The sequence below is a fragment of the Hipposideros armiger genome, unplaced genomic scaffold (assembly GCF_001890085.2).
Source record: "Hipposideros armiger isolate ML-2016 unplaced genomic scaffold, ASM189008v1 scaffold_240, whole genome shotgun sequence".
NCBI classification, from domain to species: Eukaryota; Metazoa; Chordata; class Mammalia; order Chiroptera; family Hipposideridae; genus Hipposideros; species Hipposideros armiger.
In genome coordinates this window covers 275,523-293,832 of record NW_017731590.1, presented here as the reverse complement: position 1 = coordinate 293,832, position 18,310 = coordinate 275,523, and the positions used below count along the sequence as shown (strand labels likewise).

The window sequence follows — 18,310 nt, the reverse complement described above, 5'->3', positions numbered from 1 at the left end:
AAAAAGAGGGAGCTGTCATGCCCACATCATGCTACTTCCAGTCCCCACCCACCCCAGGCTTCTCCACTTTGGCACATGACCCTTGTGGCAGACATCTTGGAATTTAGCTAAGGGGGATTTCTTTGAGTGGGTAGATGTTTGATGTGGTTAAGTGAGTGGAAGTGAGGAATAATTACCACATCAACACATGCTATTTTGCAATACAACAGAATATGAAAAATAACTTTGTTGGACAGAATTTCCCTTTAAAATGGAATTTTATAACCCTCTGGAACATTTAAAATTTTGACATAAAAACAATTTATGACTTGTTCTATTAAGGTATACCCCAGTGTTCAGAGCCTTGTAACACCTGGTGTTGTTATGTAACTTTTCATTTGTTTATGGCCTATCCCAGGATCAAGGATGCCAAATTAGATTTCAACCTCTCTCATTGGTTCATTACTCTGGATGGTTTGAGTATACATAGCTTTATCTCTCTCTAGCTCTCCTCCCCTACACATCTGTAAGCTTGTGAAGGGCAGAATTCCTACAGGTCACACTTCTGTCTCTCCCCACTCTCCACCCTAGTATCTTAACATGTGGCAGACACTGAGTTCAGGGTATCATCTCCAAGTTACATATGAGGAAACAAAGGCACAGAGAGGTTATGTGGGCCATGCAGTTACCCAGTTAATCAGGGGCAGGGGACTTTGTGTGATTCCATGACTCCACACTGCCTCTCAAAGCCAGTGGGCAGTGAAGAGGTGGAGACCGAGGCTGCCCCTTCAAAATTCACCAAAGAGGCAGTCCCGGCAGACAGAAGTGACAGCCCCATGTGTAACAACCAGGCTACTTTAGAAATGGTTCCGGCAGGGTCCATGCCTGGGAGCATAGATTTTCCCGGTTTGACCCAACTCCTGCAGTATATACTCACACCCTCTCCTTCTCCACATTTACTCCTTTTATGATGCCATTTCAATTTCATTTTTAACTTCAGATCCAAATTCAAAGAAACCTTCCTTTACTTTGTCGTGAAACTGAAACCTAGTTCTGTACTTTTGTTCTCTTCAAACCTCTCTTTATTCTAATAATAAAAATGCTGTATTTCATCCCAGAACAGGCTGCGTGCCAAAATAAATAGCACCTTGGATTTCCTTGAAAAGAAAGCTTGGCTCAAAGCACAGCCTTATTGCCATGAGAATTCTTGGAGAATTGAACCTTACAAAGTCAAATATTTAGCAAAGTAGCAAACCGAACAGCGACCCTGTCAATCCATGCTCGACCACTTACAAAGGCAAAGCTCTCTTTCCGAAAGAGAAAAAAATCACCAATACCTCATACTGATCCTGCCAAAATGATGGGAGCTTCGCGTTTCCCATTCCAGGCCCCAGAGCCTCCAAGTGTAAATGTCCCCTGTGCTAAGAAGCAGGAGACATCCGACAGCTCTGCTTACCATTGAAAGGGCTGCAGCCCAGACACCGGGGGAGGTGAGATGCACTCCTGTAAAAGATTCTGCCAACTGAGTTCTCCAGCCGGCTGGCTCACTTCCTACCAACCCAGGAAACAAAGAGATAACTTATGCTCAATAAATGACATATTAACACAATCTCATTAACTCCATTCCTACATTTTTTTGTGAGTGTCTGTCATTTTTGCCTGCATTGCAGCAGCTGAAATCGAGAGCTTCATAAAGAAGAGAAAACTGTCACAAGGAAAGCCATGGTCACATTACCTTTCCTTGACATCCTCCCCCTGTCATAGCCTGGAGCAAGAGGAGTCGTCTCCTCCCAGAAAGCGAGGTTTGGGCTGCTGGACCGGAGCTGATTGGCCGTGAGTTCAGCACAGCAGTATTGGCTTCCCAGCTGTTAAAGGATTTGGTCAGGTGATCTGTGACCTTGCTGGAAAAGCAAATACTGACTTCCTTTTCACTCCCAGGAAGAGGGGCGAGGATTCAGGGAGGAATTCAATGCTCAATGAGCTGATACTTGCCAAAAGAGGAAGAAAGCTCAAATCTTTTGGCTGGAAAGTTAGTTCTTAGAGCTGATATCACTTCAGAAGGACACATCTAAAGACATCGAAATAGCACACACTTTCCTCCCCTGACTCCCCCAAATCTAGGTGCTCATCTGGAGGCCATAATTAATTATGTCTTTCCTCCTTCCTCCCTGCAGCTGCTGTGGCTCATTAATAAAGTTACTCCTAATGAGGACACAGCTTCCTTAGGAGTGGAAACCAGCCCAGTAACGCATCTCCTTCCTGGCTCTGCTTTGGGAACTTCCTCCCCCACTGACCTCCTAGGGTCCCACAAATGTGTAAAGCTTCTGTGAGCAACCCCAGGAACTCTAGCTACCTTGGTCCTTCAGTGACTGGAAGTCTGTGTGGCAGAGCAGGACACAGAAATAATGGCCAGTGAGTCCCTGGGGCCAGACTGACATCTGCTTCCTGACTCTCTACCAGTCAGCTGCCCCAAGTGCTGAAACGCACCCAATTCTGACAGAAAGAGAAAAGCAAAGAAGTACCTACTGTAAGGATCCAGCTCCGGGCAGGGTTTCCAACTGCAGCACAGCCGACCAGTGACTTCAGAGGGGCGGGTGCAGGAGCCGGGAGAAGGCAGCCGCAGAGGAGGAAGGTCTCAGTGTCCCAGGCAGGCGCTGTGAAGAGTCTCAGCCAGCCCACTGCAGACTCAGCTCTTTGGAGCAGAGGCGGGTATGAGGTGTGGGCACAGAGGCTCCAGGCTCTCCAAACCCAGTACCACTACTGGACCTGAAGGAGATACAGGGAGGGGGTGGGTGCAGTCAGAAAAGGGGTCAGGAGATCTTTGGGCTCCCGTATGCAGGCTCAGATTTACAGGGACCTAGTACGTTTGACCCTCCATAGCTGTAGCTTAATGAGGCTGTCCTAGGAAATCAAGCTCCGTCAGTAAGACATGTCGAAGCAGCTCTGACCTTCACAGATACTACCTGTCAAGATGTGCTTTCAAAGGCTAGGGCAGATTCCTGTCTAACCCACATTGAAATTGATGCCAGAGCGGAGTGTCACCCTGAAATGCTGCCTGCAGCCAGACCAAGTACACTCGGAAAGCACTTCACATCCCGGGTCCCACTTATCCTCACGCCAGCTTAAGGCAGCCAGACAGGGGTGAGCACCCCACTGTGCCACTGAAGAAAATGAGAGACGATAGTCTGGATGAACATGAAGATTCCTGGGGTAAGACTCCAGGTTCTTCCTACCATACTGGATCACATTTCTTACTTTCTTTAGAAGATTCTAGAGCATCTTGCTCAAGAGAGAGGTTGACAGGCTTTATCAAAGGACATGGGATGATGTGATGGACAAGGTTATGGAACACCAATATTCACTTTTCTCAACTGCTAAAAGTATTTTTCTGTGTTGACTGAGCATCAGAATTTTAAAAAAAATCAGAAATATACCTTGAATTCTGAGACTACATGAAAAAATATACTGAAGAGCAAACTCCCTCACTGATAAATTTAAGATGATCATTGACTGTCTCCTCCAAACTGGCTAGAGTATGGCTGGAGACATATGACATTTTTACTAGGAAGCTGAGTAAAAGAACGCTCTCCATTTGACCAGGTCCCATGACCTTCCAGCCACCCATTCTGTCCCTCTGAATTACCTAGGTGACGAAGATAAGCATTCTCTTTTCCTGTCCCGAAATTCTTTTCCCAAATAGCTTGCTTATCCCAAATAAAGAGGTGAGAGGCGTACTTCAAGAGCTGTGCCTTTCTCTAAGACCCAACGTTCTTTCAGGAATACTGGCCAGTTCCCACCTGTCCTTTAAGCTCCTCTCAGGATCCCCTCTAAGTGTAATGGCCAGGATTCCTGCTTCCACTGCCCCAGTCCGCCCTCTCCTGCAGCATGTATCACACTAATTGCCACCTCTGTGTCTGTCTCCCTGACCCAGAATCATGGGCTAGATGCTCCACAAAGTTTGTGAAACTGAACTTATCCACAATACCAATGGCTCTAAAACTCAGGTGACCTCTCCAGACACTCTCTTAAGTACCAAGGGAGCACCTCTGCTTTTACAGTAGGCTTTGTCAGATTAAAAAATATGGTAGAGTGAGAGAAGGAAATACCAGCCCCCCAGCAGCGCCACTGATCGGCTTGGCTCAGACGCCAAGACAGAAGACCCAGAAGAAAAAAAAAGACAACACACACACACACACACACACACACACTTTCTTTAGACCGCTTTCTGGAGAGAAGTAGTGGATCCAGTTTTCTGGGTCCTGCAGCAGAGATGCTGAGGCAGACACTCTGCTGACTGCCTATGTCTCTAAGAGGAGAGATTCTCCTGTCTTTTGTGTCTTTTCTAACTTACCCAGTACACTCATTTAAGTCCATGGTCAAGCAAGGAGGTGACCAGCACAGGGAATGTTACCCTCTATTTTCCAGATGAGGTAACAAAGTTTGCTCCCAAGGTTACCAAGCTAAAAAAAAAAAGGCAAAGCCTCAACTCAAGCCCAGATTTTCTGTCCCCCAACCTCATACCCTCTTCTCTAAACCACACAGACTGAACTGGGCATACAGGAGAATGCAGGAGACACACGAATACCAGGATGTAAGCTTCAATGCTGGTGCTGTCCAAGCAGAAGGGACCTCACATGGAGGGAAGGTCTTCATGAGAAACCCCATCAATTTCCTCTAGGAAAGTCTGTGCTTCTTTGGGGGATTCCCTCCACGGCCTCTGGCCCTTGCCATGCCTGGGATACCGGCATATCCCCACCGTATGCCTCACTCAGACATATGTCTTAAGATCAGTAGCCAACTTCATGTTACCACCAAACTCTCTGGACCAAACACATTTATCCACAATAACTTTTCTGGCAGGAATCATTTGGCTAAGAGGAGGTTTGATTCCTTTTGCAATTTAGAAATCCCCAATTTCTGCCCCTTCTGCCCCATGATGGAAAAGATGTGGATTGTCCAAGTCAGACACAATGGGTGGTAGGCAAAAAAAAAAAAAAAAGAAGAGATGGAACTATCTTAAGAATGTGCCTTTGATCTAAGGGGTCTGTTAGGCGTTTGCCCTTTGCTCAGGAAGGTCAGCTATTTGTGTCCTGTGTGATCATACAAGGTTGAGGTGGGGCATCTTTGCTAGCTGGGTGTGCTACTGAAATAGAGCCTCTCACAGCAGACCCGTTATGGCCGTGGCCATTCTGACAGAATACAACTGAAATGGAGGGAGAAAGAAATCATGCGTGTGAGACCTGTGGGTGTAGCAGTCCAGGGAGGAATCAGCTATTCTAAAGATTGACTGTTTAAAGCAGATGAAAATTTCTCAGGGAGGAAACGGTCAATTGCAGGAAGAGAGGAGGCTGCACTAATCCATGAAAAATACTCCTTGGAGAAAAAGAAAGGCATCCGGGCTACAGGGAAAAACACCTCCACTCCTCATTCCTCCCTTCATTTAGACCCTTCCAGAAAGGTCTTAGTCCTTGACTCAAACACACTATAAAATCAAGATGCCAAGAGACAAATGAGGAAAGAGCATAAGCAGGCAATTCAGAAAAGCAGAAATACCAATGGTTAATAATAAAAAAGATGCTGTATAAACATCAAAATACCCCTTTCTTTATTTACCTTACATGGTGCCAGGCACTCTAGGTCCATTCCAAACACCACTCAATCTAATTCCCCTAATAGCCCTAGAAAGTAGTACTGTTATTTCCATTATCCAAGGACAAAGCTGAGGCTCAGAGAAATTGCCCAGGTACTGAGACTGTCAGCACCAAGGTTCAGATACAGTTAATGTGCTGCTCTTAACCATGGTACAACACAGACTCTCCTACAAGTTAGGGGAGAAAAACATTTTTTAAAGAAAGATCCTCAGTGTTGATAAGAGTGTGATAGAAGGGAACACACCCTCCGCAGAAGATTGTAGCAGTTAGGGCTGCTGCAGCCAACTGAGGAACTGCACATCCAATGCATTACCGGGGATCTCCCAGGACGCTGCCTTTGTGTTGAGTGGCACTGGCTTACTCTGTGCATGTGCATAGGCAACTTCAAAATAAAATACAACAGAATAAAACAGGGAAGGAAGAAAATGAAAAAGGTCACAGTTACAGCACAGGGAATATAGTCAATAATAGTGTAATGACTACTAGGTCAGATCATTAAGTTTGAGAACTCATCTTAGAAAAAGTGCTACATACCTCATTGCTGAATATCACTGTGGTCACCTTGGGAAGTACTCCCCTTGGGAAGCTATGCACCAATGCCAGCACCTACTCCACCCTTCAAAGCAATTTTGGAACTCTTTCTGGAATGGCCATCAGAGCTGTTGTCATATTACCCTTGATGTCTTGAATGTCATCAAAATGTCTTCCTTTCAATATTTCCTTTATCTTTGTGTAAAGAAATAAGTCATTGGGGGCCAGATCAGGTGAGAAAGCAGGCTGTTCCAATACAGTTATTTGTTTACTGGCTAAATACTCCCTCACAGGCAGTGCCATGTGAGCTGGTGCATTGTTGTGATGCAAGAGCCATGAATTGTTGGCGAAAAGTTCAGGATGCCTAACTTTTTCACCAGCCTTTTTAGCACTTCCAAGTAGTAAACTTGGTTAAATGTTTGTCCAGTTGGTACAAATTCATACTGAATAATCCCTCTGATATCAAAAAAGGTTAGCAACATCGTTGCAACATGTTGGTGAACTTAACTGTCCGACCTCGTACGTGTGGTGTCAAATGGGCACTAGACTTATGGGGGGATCACTTCGTAAGTTATATAAATCTCAAACCATTATGCTGTGCACCTGAGACTAATATAATATTGAATGTCAGCTGCAATTTTAAAAAAAAAGAAAATAAATAGATGTTCATCACTATTATAATGTATTCTTGGAAAATAAAAAATAAATTATCTGGGAGAAAAAAGCCAGGAAAATCACCATAATCCTACCATCTTGATGCTTGTTTCATCTCTACCTATTTTGCATATCTTAACATAACTGAAGAGCAAGTTCTATGGTGGTTAAGAATCTGGGCTCCAAGTCAAGGCGTCATGACTGGAATCCCAGCTCAGTCACTGAGTGTGTAACTTTGGGCGAATTACTTAAAGGATCTGTGCCTCAACTGACTCACTTGTTAAATAAGAATAGTAATGCGCCCTACACAGCATGAATCTGTCAGGAGGATTAAATAAGATGATAATATATGTCAACCACTTCGAACAGAGGCTGGCATGTAGTCCATGTTCAGTCAATAATAAATATATTAGCTATTAATATAATAATATACATTTGATTAGGAATTCAATTTTGCATTTAAAATTCTATCACATAACCATTTAGTTATGTGATAAAATAAAAATATAGTGATACCTGCTTTACAATGATTACTGTAATGGTTATGCAAGATTCTACTGACTTAAGCTTTGTTTTCCAAACCCACTCCCTCCTGGAGGCTTTTCCACCTCATGTTTAACTCTCTCTTCAACACCACCACATCAGCCATCCTGACAGGCGGGCCTCAGGGCAGGTCTCCAAGGAAGACCCAAATCTAGGTGGCTGAAACTCAGCTGCTATATATGATGATAAGTGGTTAAGAGCATGGGGCTTTGAGGTATGACGGACCAGGTTCAAATCCTGGCTGTGTGACCGTGAGCAAATGTCCTTATTCAAGAATAACCCAGCTCAGTATGCAGTTGTGAGGACCCCATGAGACAAGCTATGCAAAGTGCTGTGTCAATGCTCAGTATGTAATAAATACTCAATAAATGTTGGCTATGATTAATTTTTAAAACGCACAGTGTTTTAAGCAAAAAAAAATAAAAATAAAAAGGGGTCCAGGATCATATTTGTTTTATTTGTCACCCTATTCCTAACTGTTGGCATGGTAGGAACTCAACAAAAATGTGTTGAATCAATAGATAAATAAATGGATGAATGGATGTATCATAGAGATTGTCAGAACTGGAGACAATATTTTTAACAGCTCTATTTAGATATAATCTACATACTATATAATTTACCCATATAAATTGTACAATTCAATAGTTGTAGTATACTCAGAATAGTGCAAACATTGCCACAACCTAATTTTTAAAATTGTGGTAAATATACATAACATAAAATTTACCATTTTAATCACCTATGAATGTAAAATTCAGTGGCATTAAATACATTCACAATGTTGTGTAACCGTCACCACTGTATACACCAAAACTTTGTCATCATCTCCAACATAAATTCTGTAACCCATTAAACAATAACTTGCCGCCAGCCCTGTTAATATCTATTCTACTTTCTGTCTCTATGAATTTGACTATTCTAGGTACCTCATATAAGTGGGATCATACAATGTTTGTCCTGTATCTGGCTTATTTCACTTAGCATGTTTTCAAGATCCATTCAAGTTGTAGCATGTACAAAATTTCATTTCTTTAATGGTTGAATAATATTCCATTATATGTATGTAGCACATTTTGTTTATCCCTTTAACTATCAATTGACGCTTGAGTTGCTTCCATCTTTTTGGCTGTTGTGAATAATGCTGCTATGAACATTGGTGTATAAACATCTATATACCTAGGAGTGAAATTGCTAGATTATATGGTAATTATGTTTAACTTTTTGAAGAACTGCCAAACTGTTTTCCAAAACAGCTGCATCATTTTACATTCCCACCAGCAATGCATGAGGGTTCCAATTTCTCCATATCTTCGCCAACACTTTTTTCCATTTAAAAAAAAAATTATTATAGCCATCCTAGTAAGCATAGTAGGTGTAAAGTGTTATCTCGTTGTGGTTTTGATTTGCATTTCCCTAATGACTAATGATTATTGAGCATCTTTTCATTGCTTATTATTAGCCATTTGTATATCTTCTTTGGAGAAATGTTGATTCAAGTCCTTTGCCCATTTTTGAATTGGGGTTTTTTTTTCATTGTTGTTGAATTATAAGAATTCTTTACATATATTAGATATTAACCTCTTATCAGGTATGTGATTTGCAGATATTTTCTCCCATTCTATAGGATGTCTTTTTGCTTTCTTGATAGTTTCCTCTGATGCACAAAGGTTATTGATTTTGATGAAGTCCAACTGATCTATATTTTCTTTTTTTGCTGATGCTTTGGTATCATATCCATGAAATCATTGCCAAATTCAACATCATGAAGATTTTCCTCCATGTTTTCTTCTAAGAGTTTTATAGTTTCAGCTCTTAACTTTAGGACATTGATCTATTTTGAGGTCATTTTTGCATATGGTTTAAGATAAAGGTCCACCTTCATTCTTTTAGATATAAACATTCAATTTTCCCAGCATCATTTGTTGCAAAAAACAGAATCTAATTCTAAAACATTTTCATCACCCCAAAAAGAAACTCCACACATGGAATTTTATTTTTATGAGGAACTAGGAACACAATAGGTGAGTTTTTGAGAGTTAATAAACCTGGGCATTCATAAACAAAATTCGTTCATTATAAGAGTTTACTGAATATTAATTCTGTTCTACAAAGACATGTAGCCTCCATTCACCACGAAATAACACTGCAAAACTGTGTTTGCATGCAGTGCAAGAGCTGGAATTCCCGCCATCCTCAGGAACGTTGCTTTGTTATTAGTGCAGCAGACACTTGTGCCGTTTTTAGCTACCCAGCACCTTGTGAACACCCTTCTTATGCAGGTTTACTTCCTTCCTTAGGAGTCCCACCTCTTCAGGGTTGAAACCAGAGTTTACAGTGTCAGCCTCTTTTACAGCTAGGACTCAGTCATGGACCCGAGCTCAGCGGGCAGAGGCACCCAGGCCAGATCTCAAGTTGGAAGGAAGTGCCCTGGAAAAGGAAGGGCTGTTGGCAAGTGATTCTAGGGAGAGTGGTGAAGTGGCTTAACATACTTTAATAAATTCCTTTTCCACATAAACTTGCTAGAATTTGTTCTGTTATTTGCAACTATGGCACTTGATTGCTCATGCAGCATGAGCATTTGCTTGGTTTTTAATTGATCCTGTCCTATTAATTGATATGACTGTAGAGTTACTTTTCAAAGTTTCTGCTGATTGTTTTGTCTTGAGTATTTGCTGCATGACCATTTTGATTATTTTTCTCTTCCCTTTTCATCCTTTATTATTACCAAATTCTTTCCAACTGGACAGTGGGAATGAGTGGGCTTGATGGGCCACAAGGTCTTTTGCTTGGAGGAACTGGGCCACAGTCAAAATAGTTTGGGAAGCACAACTTGGCATAAACTCAGGAATTCAGCCTGATCTCCTCCCTCCTGGGTCACTTCAGCGACAGCATCGCAAGGGTAGACACAAACACACCCTCTGTAGTAGGATGCTCCTGTACCCACATTCCTTGGGCAGCCCCCATTCCCAGCAGCATTGTCTCTGGTCAGAATCCAGTGGAAGCCTTCACAGGCATCAGCCTGGCTTCAGAATGCAGGTGGCAGGTGTACGTCAGGGCTTGTGTGGGCTGTGGTCTCTGCCTTTTGGGTTGGGAGGAATATATTTTTTGGCACTGCCTGCACATTCAGCAAGCTCAGTTAAACCAAACCAAGCCTGATAAGTAATCTCCAGACACCTGGGTGGAGTCAGGGATGTTTCCAGATTTTTCAGGCAAGTTGGAAGGCTTTTTATTACTATTTCCCAAGGCCACACCTGGTCCTCTAGCAAGCGTAGTCTAAAGAAGAGCGGGCATATGTGATGTGGGTCAAACAAGGATGATGAGCACTCGGCCTCAACAGCATGTGGCCAGAGGAAGGCTGGGTATCGTCAGAGATGAACCAGAGAGAGGGCCTTGAGAGGAAAACGGCTTTAGAAACTTCTATCCACTTCAACTTTTCTTTAAAAGAGATGGGTTTGTTGCCAGTGCACCATCTGGCAAGACAGTGGAAGGCCACACACTGTTCTAGTCTGAGTTTTGTTTTGCTTAAATGTGAGTGAAGGTCACTACAAAAAAGGTGTTCCCAAAATTTATATCCCTTGTTTGCATCACCCCCCACAGCAGCTCAAAGGTGTCACAAAATGGTTGGGCACTCGGAGCATAGCACAGGTGGCCTTTTATTAGGTAATGCTAACAAATAAAAATAATAAAGATGGTCACATATTTTCTTTCAGCCAGATTATGGGGCATTTTCAAATCCAGGCACTTCTTTCATGCTTCTGGGGATCCTTGAGGGCACCAGCCCAGAGCCTTGCGGCTGGCAAGTACTCAATCAGTCCTACTGATTTTCTACAGTTGGGAACAGGCAAACATAAAACGGGACATTGGACATTATCTTTATTTACTAATAGGAAACTGGAGGCTCAGTGGCTTGCCCATACCACACAGCAGGCCAAGGTCAGGTGCTGCGTTCTAGACTCCTGCTTTGCTTTACAAACCTCATGCTGATGACACTGGCCTGCAGTGTGGTATTGAAGGACATCAAAGGGATCGTTTCTTTGAAAACAAACACTGTGGCTGGGGTTGCTCTTTTAAACGTGGAGTAATGGCGTTACTCTTTTAAACGTGGAGTAATGGCGCTCTGGTGGTGAATAGAGCCAGAGAACAGGGCAGCCTCCTGTTGGCGACCTTTGCTGCAGCCTCTTGCTACAGGGGAAGTGGGATGCCCGTCAGCAGGAATAGTCACCCACGTCAATTAAGCACTTACTCTGTACTGAGTCTTTTCTCACCCTCACTCCGCCCTGGGATAGCGCTGTCACAACCTCCCTGTATAAATGAGGCAAAGATGGTCGCCTCTCGGCCCAGCCTCAGCTCAGGGTTGTGTTCAAAGAAACAGCAGTTAAGTAGTTAAAAACGAATTGGAGGTAATCCAAACCTTCACTGCACTCTCTAGAGAATACATCAAAGGGGAAGTGCATTCTTAGCACAAAGCAAAAGTCTTAAAATTGTTTTTTCCTATCTCTGCTATTCTCAGTATCTATTTCCAGCAAAGCAACCACTCCAGAAGCAGTGAGCTCTGTTCCCCAACATCCCTTATGCAAACTCTCCTGCAGGTCTCTTCATTCACTTGCCTCCCCCCACCCTCTGCCATTCCCTCTCTATCCTTGTCACTGGGAATCCCAATATTGGCTCCATTTGTGCAGTGCTTTCTCACCACTGGATGACCCCAGGGTACATAATAATGGAGGGGCAACAGCCAAGCAAACTATGCCAGACATTTTCTTAGAAGAGAATTAATTGAACACGCCATAGGCAAAAAAGTTTTGAATACTGAGGCGTTCATGGTTTTAGTCCCTGTGACACCCATTTTACAGATTAGAAAACAGAGGCATAATAACAATAGCGAATAATTATATTGTTATAATAATAATTATTAGCCAGACACTGTCTGATATTGTACAAATGATAACTTATTTAATTTTACAACATCCATATTAAGGAGGTGCTATTATATTCTTTTCACAGATGATAGGTTCAGGGCACAAAGCGAGGAAGTGGCAGAATTGGAATTCAAATTGAGATGTGTCTGACTCTAGAGACCAAGTGCTTAACCCCAGTGTTCTGTTTTTCAGGTTCTAGTTCTGTAACTGTGTATGAAGAATTGCCAATAGAGTCTAAATAGAGAAGGAACCAGATAGACGTATTTAGCAAAGGAAGGAGTTTTGGTGTTAAAGACCATTGCCAGCCATGCTCATTAAATATCAAATGATTATTTAAACATCAATAACATTTTTCAGGCATGCAATGTCTATAAATAAGGTAAATTTATTTGCAAAGGAATAGGCCAAGAATTGCAGTGACTTTCTAATTAGCTTAAAATTATTTAATCAATACAATACAATTTCTTTTCAAATAATCGTTGAAAGTTCCAAGGAGTCTTGAGATGTTTAATTGCTATTTAACCAGATAGCAGTACTCAGGTTACACCGATTTCAATTTTAGAGAAAATATTCTTTGCAGATCTAGCACACTGTCAAAATTTCCATTAGAAAGACATGTTTTCAGACAAGATACAAACGTTTTAGATTACAAATTAATTTCGTTTCTCAATTGTTCACCAGGGCAAGGTCGGGGAGGGGAGCGGGCTGGAGAGGCTGATTCAGGGGTCAGCCTCGTATAACTGGGGAGAGATGTACTTTTCCCTACCAATAAAGCAGAAAGATGCTGCTTCCAATGACTCCAATTGGAAAATCTGGGTTGGACTTGGGTCCTTCACATCCCCTAATGGCTCTGGCAGATATAAACCATGAGCCACCCCAGGTCAAGCCTTGAACCAGGAGTTTGCCTTGATCCCACTCATATCTTCTATATCTGCTCTGAGGAACCCACTAAGTGAAAGCAATAGATATCACTGCAACAGCAAAGGATACAAAATCACAACCTCTGGGGCAGGAATCTGTGTTTTAACAAGCACACTATAGTTTGAGAAGTCCTGGTCTAACCTACTTTTCTTTATCTTTTTTTTTTCAGCTGTGCCATCCTGCCACCTTTTGGCAGCTCAGCTCGGGCAGAACTCGAACCGCTGTTGCTCAGAGCTCGCACTCTTGAGCGAGCTCTTAACCAACTGAGCCACTCGGCCGGCCCAAACCTACTTTTAAAAGCACTTTGTAAGCTACGTAGTTCAGTGCTCCTTAAATGGTATCATGCATATACATCATCTCTGGAAGATCTTGTTAAAAAGCAGATGCCGATTCAGCAGGCGTGGGGTGGGGCCTGAGAATTTGCATTTCCCACAGGCTCTGCGGAGATGCTGCTGCTGCTGGTCCCAGCACCAATAAGGCAGACACGTGATCAGGGTGTCTGTCTGGTTGGGAAGGAATGGAAAGGAGTCCAACAGACTTCGGCACAATTCCTAGCTCCAGGGCTTACAAGCTTTGTGACCTTGGCCACGTCTCTCTAACTCTTTGAGCTACATTCCTCAGTTACAAAAGGTATAAAAATGATTCCTCTGAAAGGGTATAAAAAAGGGCATAAACTGCACTTTACAAGGCTGCTCAGATGGCAACATACCTGTACTTAACACAGCACTTGAAGTGTAGGAAACACTCAAGCAGGAGTTGTGTGGTGGCTGTTGTTTCTGAGAGAAGGATGCAAATTAGTAAGTCTCAATAATTGTTCATTGTTTTGTTGTTACTTATTGAGAGTTGCCATATGGTATGACAGGCACTGTGCCAAGTAGCACAGTATTGTCATTTCCTCCTCCCAACGGCTCTGTGCGCGAGGTCAGGTGTTATTTGTTCTGCCTTGCAGATTAGGAAGCCAAAGCGCACAGAGGTTTAGTAACTCGGTCCAAGTCACAAAGACCGTGAAAGGCAGAGCTAGGGTTGACTCCGGGTCTTCCTGCCTAACCTTCTAACCACCCAGGCTGAGGCATGGTTCTGTCCACACCTGCCTGTAAGGCCTGAGTCGAGGGAAGGGTTGTGGGAGGTGATACAATATGGGACCAGATTGTAGAGGTGCAGGACAGGCAGGGGCAGACGACGGCCTTGAGGCCGGATGTTGAGCTGCAGAGGGTCATCAGGCCCAAGAGAAGGAGAAAGACCAGGTTCCCCAGGGGTTGGCACACCCGGCAATCAGGAAATAGAGTCTAAAAGGGATGAGGACTGGTGCCCTAGTGCCTAGTACCCTGCTGAGCCACAGCAATGTCCCTTAAAGATACCGTAGATTCCCTAATCATTGATGGATTCATAGATTCCTTAATATTTTGGAGGCAGCAACTGATTTGGAATAGGTGGGCAAGATGTGTTGAAGTGGGGGAGAGATTTCCACATCTGGACTTTTCTTCCTTAAAAAAGGAGCAGTTCCAAACAGAAGAACAACAGGAATATTTCTCTTGGAGTGCAGCCAGCGCACACAATGCCTCTTTTTCTTCCCAGGGCAGAAGGCGTTTGGGGCCTGGCCCCTCAGTGGGTGTGTGCAGCCCAGAGCCTGCCCGACATACTTACCCACTTGTGCTCTGGAGCACAAAGCTCCCTGCCTGCCAAGCCCAACACAAATGCCTCCTTCACCGCAGCCCTCTGCCACATGTGATTTCAGCTGCCACTGCTTCTGAAAGCCCTCCTCCAGGGCCAACGTGAGGCTCTTGTGGCTGGGTCTCCCCACTACTGTTTGGAAACAGGAGACAATAATGCATTCTCAATCATCGAGTCCCCTTAGCAGTCCACGAAGCATGAACTTCAACAGCCCAGCAGCTTGAGGGGAGCAAGGAGATTGCCTTTAGGTTCACAGGTCATCCTCTACCAATGGTGTTCAATAAGCCCTTCATCAGAAATTATTATTCAGGCACAGGGCTAGTGTCTGGGTTCATAGATGAATAAGATGTAAATAAAGACCCTTTAAAGAACTCACAGTCCAAAACAGGAGGCAGAGACGTAAACCAGGACGTACGGTGACATAAAGATGAGCAAAGGCATTAGGGAGAACCACGAAAGCATGACACTCATGGTGTTTGAGCTGCGCTTTGAAGGATGAATAAGAGTTCATCAGGCTGATTGGGGAAGCGGCCCTCCAGCTCCCAGGTGAAAATATGCACCATAGGCCTGAGGAATGACCAGTGAAACAGGCTCAGAGTGCAGTGCCGGGGCCCAGAATGATGAAGGCAGGGGCTGGAGGGCAGCTCCTTTTATTCTGTAGAGAGTAGGAAACCAGCAGAGGTTCTTCAGCAGAGGAGAAACAAGATGAAGGCTGGGTTTTGGATACGTACAACTCGGGCTGCGACGATGAGCGGGGTGCGTCCCCAGAGCCTGGCCCATTAGTAGACCATAAATATTTAAGGAATGAAGAAATGATTTCGAGAGGGGAGAGGGTAGGGAGACTAATGAGAAGTCTGGCCAGACTTAATGCTTTCACTGACTTCTCCTTTATGTCTTTTTTTTTTCTTCTTTTAAGAGAATAGCAGCTTTTCTTCTTCTTTATTGAACCATCACAAATGTATATAATCTGAGATTGCAGGTGTAATTACATAATGTCTTATACTGTTGGCAGTTTCCTGAATGTTGGCTTTGTCTTCCGGAATAATTTTGTCAGCTCCTTGATGGCCGCCGGGGCAATGCCTCTTGTGCTCTCTTTGCATTGTCCAGCTGCATCTATCATGTACTGAGCATACAGTAGGCTCCACATAAGCAGACCCACGAAACACATTCACAGAGCATAAGAGCTAGACAGGCTCTTGCAATGAACTGGTCTGACTCTCTCATTTTACTGATTGGGAGGCTGAGACCCAGAGAAAGGAAAACATATGCCCCATCTAAAGATGTGTCCACATTCCTACTTTTAGACTCAGGAATTTCACAGTAGGGACCTGGACTCAGTCAAGACTTTCAAGTGCTGACATCGAGGGTCAAGGTATCCAGCGACGAGCCCAGATAACAGCAGGGTAAACAGAACACTGGCACACAAACAATATAGGCATAGAAGACAGTGCTCACGTACATTCATGATATTCAGCTTCCAATCCTTATTCAGCTCCAAGAAGAGCTTAGCCTGGTTCTAGAACTGCTGAGGCACAAGAACATAAAGATGAAGAGTGTGGGCTTTGGTGTAAAGTGGAACTGAGTGTGAATCCCAGCTCTGTCACTTACCAGTTGTGTGTTTAGCAAGTTCCCTAAACTCCCCCCAGCCCCAGTGTCCACCTACGTTAAACAGAAAAAACACAATTTCCTCCTTGCAGGGTTGTACAGATTAAGCAGAATGAAGTTTATCAAATGCTTATCGCAGGATTTGCAGTGGGAATTAAAAGGCAGTGAACTAGAGAGAAAGTCAGAAAGAACAGCAACCAATGAGATTCATTCATTAACCACTCGTCGGTTCCTGAATACTTACTTTAGTCCAGGCACTGGATCAGGAAGGAAAGGGAGGTGTCAAAAACTCCAGGGTTTCAAACCTGGGTAACTAGAGAGCAGTGGGAACACCAACTGAGTTAGGAAAATCAGGAGGGAACAGTTTTGGGAATAGGAGGACAGTTCGTCTGTCCTGGGTCCTCCAGAGAGTGGCCCAGCAGACAGTTGAAAAGGCGGGCCTGGGACAAAGGAGAAACCCAAAGATTAGAGGTGTAGATTCTTAAGTCATCATACCAGTGTGATCACTGCAGCGTTGAGAAGTAGTATGAGGAAAACTCCTGAAGAAAGCCGCATGTGGGGAACAGATGTGGAGGAAGAGCCAGGATGGTTCGCAGCCCAGAAACTTGAAGAGGTTAAGTCTTGAGAAAATGGGTGAGGCCAAGCTCAGCTTCAGTAGAGCCGGGGGATGTTGCCAAGGGTTGACAAGATGGCAGAAGCAAGCAGGTGGGGCCACTCTTTCCTACTTCAGTGGAATTCAGGAGATAAATGGGCAGGAGCTGAAGGGAGTGGGAAAGGTGAGCCTGTTTGCAGGCCAAGGGGAAGGAGTCAGGACAGAGGAGAGGACTGAGATGCAAGAAAGAGAAGGTGGTATGAGCGCTAACATTTACTCCAGGTGTGGTGATGAAACATGCAACAAAATTGAATTTAATTTTCACCACAACCATTGGAGCTACGTGATTTGATGAGTCATTATTTTGCAATGAAGAAACTAGGCACAGAGAGGTTAAATACCTTACCCAAGTTAGAAGTGGGTGGACATTTGAGCCCAGAAGCTCCAGATTCCACGGAGAGTTTAAAGGAGAGTGTTTCTGGAAGTAGGAAGGGAAGGTTTTTAAGGCCTGATCCTGGCAAGGGAGGAGAGAACAAAGATGGAGAGAACTGGCAAAGTGGAGACAAAGGAGTTCAAGACACATGATCTCCACCTTCTTAGTAAGGTATGAACAGGCCAAGTGCTGAGGGTGAAGGGTGTGCGAATGGATTTGGGAACTCTAGAAGAGCAGGTGAAGTTTGTAATAGTCAGGGAAGAGGCTGGGATGAGAGACAACTGAGATAGACACGAGAGGTGCCAAGTAGCAGCTGAGGTCACAGGGCATGGATTTCAAATGAATCTAGAAGTCCCAAGGCAGGAGCAGAGAAATGGGACAGTAAAGTTTAATCTAGGTCTGGGGTTTACAAAAGTAAAAGTTACTAAGAGGGGAGATTGTAGGGTACCAGAGAGGACACAAATAGTATGAGTGTTGGCATAATGGGTGAGGAGGATATTTTCAACATCATGTCATCCATCCCAACCAGTACAGAGGGAGGACAGGGCAAGTAGCCACGATGTGCTGTAACTGAGGTTTGCTGACCAGTCATCCCATTCAGACACCTGATGGCAAAGGTGCCCCAAAGCACCCCCATCCGTTCCAAAATAAGTCTTCTAGCTTTCACAGTGAAGCCTTGTAACCACACTGGCCAAAACCATAGCCAGAAACTACACATAGCTATTGAGCACTTGAAATATGGCTAGACTAAATTAAAATGTGCTGTAAGTATAAAATGCACACTGCATTTCAGAGACTTGGTATGAAAAGA

At 43.8% G+C, this 18,310-nt stretch overlaps 1 long non-coding RNA gene across 1 annotated transcript in view; it reads right to left on the bottom strand.

The window, feature by feature from the left end:
- Nucleotides 1-1,441: 1,441 nt before the first annotated feature.
- The window catches only part of LOC109389704 (uncharacterized), a 29,924-nt gene continuing 13,055 nt past the window's right edge, over nt 1,442-18,310 (bottom strand). Inside the window, exons 2-3 of the long non-coding RNA XR_002125442.1 lie at nt 2,506-2,745; nt 1,442-1,530 (exon numbers count right to left, since the gene is read on the bottom strand). This is a non-coding gene — a long non-coding RNA (uncharacterized LOC109389704). The remainder of the gene's footprint in view (nt 1,531-2,505; nt 2,746-18,310) is intronic.